This window comes from Oryzias melastigma, linkage group LG3 (genome assembly GCF_002922805.2).
Source record: "Oryzias melastigma strain HK-1 linkage group LG3, ASM292280v2, whole genome shotgun sequence".
Taxonomy (NCBI): Eukaryota; Metazoa; Chordata; class Actinopteri; order Beloniformes; family Adrianichthyidae; genus Oryzias; species Oryzias melastigma.
The window spans coordinates 16,249,086-16,257,408 of NC_050514.1; the positions used below are offsets into that span (position 1 = coordinate 16,249,086).

General features: G+C 38.4%; 1 protein-coding gene across 1 annotated transcript in view; it reads left to right on the plus strand.

The window, feature by feature from the left end:
- Window positions 1–214: 214 nt before the first annotated feature.
- The window catches only part of dagla (diacylglycerol lipase, alpha), a 38,808-nt gene continuing 30,699 nt past the window's right edge, over window positions 215–8,323 (plus strand). The window contains exon 1 of the mRNA XM_024295448.2: window positions 215–1,113. The gene's annotated coding sequence lies outside the window, so the exon portion shown is untranslated. The remainder of the gene's footprint in view (window positions 1,114–8,323) is intronic.

Here is an 8,323-nt window from a genome sequence, read left to right on the forward strand (position 1 = left end):
TTCCGCCCAACGCCCTTTCACAATAACCCAAAGAATATGCACAGAAGTCAAGAGGATTACTGTAAAAGTGGCAGGTGCGGCGCGTGTTGCTTTATAACAAAAATCAGTGACGTTTCTTTTTTAAAACCTTAAATAGGTCAGCGTCTCAAATGTGTGAATATTTTTTGCCAAATTTATTACTATGAATGGCCGGAATATATGAATAAAAAAGGCCAAATATTTTGGGGGCTTTTACTTTGAAGAGTACGATTTTCTATTATATCTTTAAAAATGTGACAATGTTAAGCATATTCAGATGAATAAAGTTTTGAAGCGAGAATAAAAAAGAGTTCTAAGCCTATATTGTAGTTTGTGTTGTGTTTACAAACCACCGGTGGCGCCCTTTCACCGCAGGATTCCCAACCATTATTCCCAACGTGTTCCTCACACACCAAATACCACACGTCATTTGCGCAGCTAGTGACGTACGCTAGGCGAATAGCGCCTTCGTACGTACCTTTCAGTGGGGAAAAATGTCCCAAGGGATGGGCTAGATTCTCGGCGAGAAAAAAAAAATTAAAAGGAATGCTACATTCTGTAGCCGCTTTAGCTCGGGACCATGTCCGGATTTGGGAGTTGCCCTGCGGATGGTACACGCGAGCCAGCGGCGACACAGTCCGAGCCGAAAACACTCATCTTCCTCGAGCAACACGAGTGTCCGCTTCCTCCCGTGTCCACAAATGATCATGCCGAGCTCTGACGGTAGGACGTGTTGGAGATTCACACTCTGTGGAGAGCCGACGACGTGTTGCAGTCGAAGAGGGGACGGAGCTGTCAGTTCTGCTTTGGAACCACCGTGTCATTAATTTCACACCTGACGGCTGATATTAGCTTGTCCTGCATGAGAGGGAACACACAAAAAAGCCGCCGAGCTTTGATGTGTCAGACTCCATTCATCTTTCTTTTGTAATGACGTTTGAACGGCTATTTTGATTCTGGACATTTCAAACTCCTCTCACCCGAGCCCCGCCGGTCGCTTTGGTGCGAGGCTAAGGCGGGTCAACAGTCGGAAGGATATGGGAATGAAAGCGGAACCGATGCGTTGGATCTTGGCGAGGCATCGTCAACACACAGGTGAGCCGTCGCTGCCGGGTTCGGATAGGCTTCACACGGAGCTGCACTTCCAGTTCCTGCAGACTGACACAATTCTGGGTGTTTTTCTCCATGAATTAGGCCTGCAGGACGCTTCTCTCAGCAACTGTCTTTCACTATGACAATGAGCACGCATTGACTTGTTGGATTCATTAATTGTGCTGTTGCTGAAACCACCGGCAAAGCATTTTTTCTTTCATTAATTATTTGTATTAGGCAATGTCACACAATTCATATTTCCTATGAGTTTGCACAATTTAAAAATCCTACATTCATAGATTAATCCAACAAAATGAATGACTGAATTTGTGTTTTTGTGGTAGAAAAACACTTCTTGGAAATCCCTCAAGCAAAGACAATATCAGGCTGCATCAGTCCAGCACAAACCCTTGATGAGATGATATCCCAGTTGTCCAGTAAAAGCTACACATGCCATTAGTGGAGTAGTCCTGGCAGTTGTGTCTTGCTTTTGTTTGTTCTATCACCTTGTACAAGCTCTTACATTTTGTGTCCTGTTGGATCAAGAAAGTCTTTTTCTTTGTAAGTACTGGTACTTTTGATTGACATTGAATTTTAGACATTATGTTTATTGCGGAGACATAAAGAATGATGTCTCTTTTAGTATAAGGAAGCTGCAGAATAATCTTATACAGTATTCGGCAGCAGTGTCAAATTTTATTGCATGTTTCACATGCTTTTAAAACGAATGAAAATTAACTTTTGTAGTCTTTTTTTTCCCCCCTCTAGGTTGCATTTAAGACATGAATCTTATTTGAATGTAATGAATGTGGACAGTTCCAAATTATTCTGAACTGTTGTTCAGGCTGTAGAAATGAATTTGTCCTGCTGTGTTCTGAATAGTTTTTAATATGTAACTCTTGTGATTTTTATTACAAAGCTGCTATTTTTTTCCTTTTATTTTTTCAAAGAAATCTCACATTAAAAATGTCTATTTTAATAGACATTTCCTGGACTTAAAGATAATATTACATTTGTTAAAAATCCTAAATAGAATAAAAATGTGGTAAAAAGCTACATGAAGTTTTACTTGGTTATTCAAGTTGACTTTTACAGTTAATCGGCTCTACACGTCACAAACTCAAACAGTTGTAGGCATTATTTTATTCTGGCAGAACATATTTTGATAGAAAAACATCCAAATGTTGCTATGAAAAGTTTGCACAAATTGATAAGAAATTGGACATACCTGCACTGCTCTACGGAATCAAACTGTTGCCAAAAAAAAAAAAAGTTGAACCAAAAAACTTGATTACTTTTAAAAGGCTGTCACTAGTTGGATCTATATGTTTTTTTTTGTTTTGTTTTTTTTCTCAATTACTAATTCGATCATTTCAGCTCTTACAAAGGGTAATTTCCATTCAGCTGCCCTTATGTTTATAATTGTAGTGTTTCAACTGTGAGCTCCAGCTAGCTTGACTTCATTTTATCAGTGTGGACGTGGTGACACACTGGAAGAACGATCAGGGAGAAGCAAAGTATATCTGATTTTTTTACCTTTAATATATGGATGCAAGTTTAATAAATATGGATAAATAAATGAGCATATTTTTTTCAGATTTGTTTAAGAGAGTTTATCATCACTTGTTTGTAGAGTCACATTTCTGAACGACTTGTGGTGAATTTAAAGGAATCTCACTTATCATATGCATTCATTTGTCATTCATGTTTCAAGTATTTGAACAAAATATAACCTGAGTTGTTTACACTTTTCCCTCTTTTTTATATCATTTTCATCTGTTTGATGTACATTTTAGTAAATATGTTTTTTTATGTTTGAGGCTACCTAAAAAGCAAGAAATTACAATTTTGACTGTTTAAAACCAAGAAACAAGCTTTTTTTTTCATCATGGACTTTTTTTTTTTTTTTAATTTACATTATATCTCAAGAAAATTCTCTATAGAAATACCAAGGGTATATGTATACATTTATTAAAGAAAAAAAATGGCAATTTAGCTATTTTTCCTTTTTTTTAATGGAAAATAAATAGGAATCAGTTAGTACGGTATCATAGTTTTGGTAAAACTTTAGTCTTCAGTTATATTCTCAGGGCCCTTGAAGTCTATGTTTATAATATCTATTAAAAAATCTCTGAAGTTGCACTCCAGTTATTTTGTGATCTGTTGTAAAAACGTTTCCGGTGGTCTTATAATTAAGATTATGCTGTTTTTAGGCAAAATAAAATAAAAAAAACTGTCATTTCTAGGACATAGTTTCTGCAGACCGACAGAAGTTCATCAGAAATTCGCCTCTGAGTTATGGGCGGGACTTTTAACATGGAGTAAGCCTGTGTTCATTTCCCATAATTCCTTTCTTTGCACTCTCTCCCACCAGCTTATAGCCCCGTACAACCTCAACCTAACATTGCCAGTGCAACAAAAATGGTGAGCAATATCAAAGGTATCCAGCCGTACAGTTTTAAGCCAGACTTCAGCTCAGTTTAGGAAAACAAAGACGTAGATGGATTTATTTGTCTGTAAGTGGATCCGTTGGAATGGAGCGGAGCAGGGAGCTTGTGCATTTTTTCGTCTGCTCCTGATTCACCATGATTTGAAAAAAGAAATACTCAGAAAAAGTTTTAATCTTAATTTTCTTTATATGTCATCATGAGAAAAATGCTACGAGAACAAGTTAAAAACATCCAAAACACAATTTTCTTGGAGCATTTTTTTGACACAAATTTTTCAGAAAGGAAAACTAAGTATTTTTAAAAACTTTGGCTAATTTCTTTTACAACTGACTCTATGTGTAGTTTTTTTCTAATTTCCTAAATAAATCTATCTTTTGCATGTGTAAAGATTTATGTAAGGTGTTTATTATCCTTGAAGTTAAGCTTGGACTTTGGCTCTTCTTAGGCTGAAGGGTTGAAAATGAAAAGGTCATCCCACTGATAATCTAAGCTATATGTGGAACTGATGCGCGTGTTTTACTGACACACTGGGTTGTAAAACGTGTGTAAGCTGCAGAAACAAACAGTTGCCGAATGTCAATATAATGCAGCAGGATGAGCTCACAGAAAGAGATGTGGGATTGGAGAGCGTTGCAATTGACAACACTGCTGCAGTTCTTGTCAGCAGACCACATACAATCACAAACAGATCCTTACATGCTTATTGTGGGCAAGCAAGCCACAGACAGGTTGGCAGACCACATATGTTACCTCCCTGACGCACATGGACGCCCTCGTACGAGCGGTCCCGTATGCACACAGCAGCCGTGCGGTCTACGGTGCGCATACTATCACATCAACGGAAAGCAAAGAAAATGGAGTGGGAAGAGGTGAAAGGGATTGAGTGGGTGGCAGTGGGAGAAAAAGATGGAGAAAGAGGCAGAGGGAGAGTAGGAGTGAGTGGCACATGGCTTTCAGGCTAAAAAAAGATGAGCAGCACGAAACCAAAACCAGAATCTGGATTAGCAAGATAAGAGAGAAGAAGGAGGAGGGGGGGAAACAGGGAAAGGCTTGAGGAGAAAATGTAGGTTTCCTCCGCAGCGAAAATGGTGGAGGAGATGCACTCGCTCACTTTCACACTCATAGATTTTTCCTACTCAAATATGAATGTGGGGGTCGCAGTGAAAACGCGGATGGGAAGATTTGTTAAAGAACGAGGCTGAGATGGACTCAAAGGGAGGCTGAGAGTCTTTTGGATGGACAGAAAACTGCTGGAGTGTGTCAGAGTAGGGAAAGGATGACATAATTAGAGAGAGGAGAATCAGAGCTAGGGCTGTGACAAATGCTGGAGAGGATCTTGATCTGAGCAGAATGTTACTCTGACCCAGGCAGAAAAGAGACAGACTGGACCAGATGGATGCATGGCAGTGAGCAGGGGAGACAAGAACTTGGGACTGTGCTGCAGCCGCTCCGTCAGCCAAACCCAGCTCAAATTCATGATGTTCCGCAGACACGCAAAGTATCCAAAATTGCACACGACAACACACTAAATGCAAAGCCGTCTTCAGCCTCCCTTCCTTCGGCAATAACACAAAATAAGAGCTTCTCCCAGGACAGGAAAGATGAATGCATGTGTTCAGAGAGCTCCTCTTCAATGATGATTATTGGTGCAAAAGTTCAAAAATGATCCCAGCACAATACACAGGCATGAGTCAACTGTCTGAAGTGCAATTGGTGCTAAAGCCTTTTAGTGACACTTTCATTATATGCTCACTCATTAAGAAAATTGCTGAATGAGAGTAAAAACGGAATTTTCTGCTCTATTTGGAAAAATTTGCAAATTAATTAAAAAGTTAAATGAAAATTGTGTTTTTGATGATTCCAAAATGTTTTTGTAGCTGTTTTTTTCTAAAGCCAAATAAGATTAAATATTTGTTTTGTGGTGAATTAAGAGTAGGTGATAAAATGCAGTTGGAAAAAGCTTGTAGCAGTGACAGAGGAGCTAGAGTTGGCAGGCCAAAAGCTCCCTGCTCCACTCCATTCCGATGCATCCACTTGTAAACAACTAGATCCATGCGTGCCGTCTTTTTTCCTCGCCTGAGCTGGAACAGGCTCAAAACTGTACAGCTCAGATATTGCTCGGCATTATTGTTGCACCTGTAATGTTATGTTGGGGTCGTGAGGGGCCATAGGCAAAAGGATTATGGGAAATCATGCCAACAGTCCCATTCACAACTCGGAGGCGAATTTCTGATGAACTGTGATGAAACTATGTTCCCCGAAAGTTACATGTTTTCAGATTTAGCCTAAAAAGGACTTCATCCTAATTAAAACTTATCAAAAGATGTTTGAGTTGGACTTTGAGGTGTAATTCTGAACATGCATGATTTATTTGTGATGTTTGTAACATTTTCTTGGGGGTTACTCTATTATATAAATCTAGGATTAAAAAATTGACATTTTTAAGAAGAGCAAACTCAGCATTTATAACAAAAACACAAAGAATCTCTTGGGTTGAATCATATTTCCTCTTCTTTTAAGATGAAGGAGTTTCCACAATTCTTCATAAAAACTGTTTCTCCTTCTATCTCCTTCTTTTTGTATTTTTAAAATAAAGTATTTTCCTCTCTTTTCCACAGACTTTGATATTGCATTTTGGTCGTGCAAGATGGATATTTCTTCTAAAGCTGTTTTTAAAACCAGACAGGGCAGCTTAACACGCAAACACGCACACACCTACACATCCTAACAACTGATTTGACAGCTCCAAGTCTCACCTGTTGTCTGAGCCAACAGTCACATCTAACAGATTCACATGAAACGCTGGAGCTCTCCTCTTCTTGTTGGGTAATAGCGCGATAGATTCTATCCAGGCTTCAGATCTGCGTCCTCTGTGGGTCATTTCGGACATACCTTGTTAGTAAAGCCAGGTTTCCGATTGATTAGAACACGTTTAAGTCGATTAGCATTCCAGTTTACCCTGAAGTTTTATCTTTTCTTACAGCTGATACAGGATTTGAGATAGCCAGCTTCTCCCAATTAGACTTAACAAATTAAACACAGATTGTGTGTGTTTATTCTAGACCCCCCATTTAGAGATGTTGGGGGAAAAATCATGGTCAAAGCTTAAAATTATAAGTTTTATGCTCAAGATGGGACATTTTTTCTTAGCTTTTATTTAATTTGTTTGGCTATTATCTGTTCTTAGTTCTGGATAGATACATGCGCATTCTTTTCCTTCACACTCTGTAAAAGTATGGCAAGTATAAACGTGGCATTTATGGCATAAACCCTGTGGGTATCCGGCAGATCTCTTAAACTGGTTTTAAAACAAACGACTTCTTGGGAAAACGAGCGTTGCTTGTATGTCTTATCGAAGTCAGTTCCTCGTTTTACAGCAGGTGGATATGATCAGTATTCTGCGTGATACAGCTTGGCTTGATGCTGTCTGTACTGCAGAATTTTTTCACTGTTTATGAGATGGAAGAGTATGATACTAAAAGACCAGATGCCAGGCGGATCAGCCTTCACAGCTAGAAATGTATTCAAATTCCGCAACTACAACTTCCACTTCACTTCTGTGGTTTTAGCTCATTCAGCAGTGCTTGTTTCTTTCTACTAACAGTATTGATCATGTTATGCTTCAATGAAATGGAAATGTGTAAATGCATAACTGTCCATACACTTGTCTGAATATATAGACACAGCTAAAGCATTTTGGATGCAGTGCTGCACGGTTTTGCCTCCTTTGTCTGTTTCCAAAGACAAAGGCGTAATATCAAACGGGAGCCCTGACATTGTTCTTGCATCATTGTTGTTGCATCACGTGGGGTATACGGGCCCGCCTGGCACGTCGTAGCACACAGCCAGTGCAGCACAAAAGCAGTGCACATGCATTTATTTAACACAGCCTTTTCCACAAAGCATCATTGGGATGCAGCGGGAGCCACTCGCTCAGGATGAGACAAGTTTAGATGAGTCATTCCTCATAAAGAATACATGTCATCGCAGAATCAAAATGGGGGAGAGGGGTTCAAGCTGGAGTTGTTTGTGCCTTTGATGTTTAGAAGTTAAAATGAGAATTTTCTATAATTTGGGGGATGGATAGTAAAGAGAATTTGAAGTTATCAAGATGTATGTGTGACTGGGATTAGTGTTTATATTCATGAGCAAAGTAACAGTCGGTGTTAAATGTATTAGATTCAGTTATAGTTGCTTAAGTTTTTAAGAATTATAATTGTGTAGGAGTTAGAATACTTTAAATAGATTTGATTAAAAATGTCACCATCAGTCTACCTTTTTTTTGCATGATTTTTTAAATAATTGAAAAGTTCCAAAGCATGCAATGTGCTTTTAGTTTCCACTCACAGTATTTAATCCATAGATAATTAGCAGACTGTTAATACATTATTATATAGAAAGCTATATAGGATTATTGATGTGGATGCAGACATGGGCGACCCACTCTCTCTTCATTAGAAGATCATTTACTTTGACCTTGTAAGAGCTCTAAATATTTAGTTTATTAGCTGTTAAAGTGCTTGATCGTAGCCAATGTGTTGTGTGACGCCAATTGATTAATAAAGTTAAATGAACCGCGGTCAACCTTAGCTGGTACTGAAACATAATTTTGTGTGACAGAACTTCAAATGACAATCAATCAATAATGAAATTGAGAAACATCAATAAACATATGACTGTGTGTTCAAAAATAGTATAAGACTAGCTTCCATGTTATTGATAGTTTATTAGTTATTTCTGTCATAATTTGGGCATAATTTTCA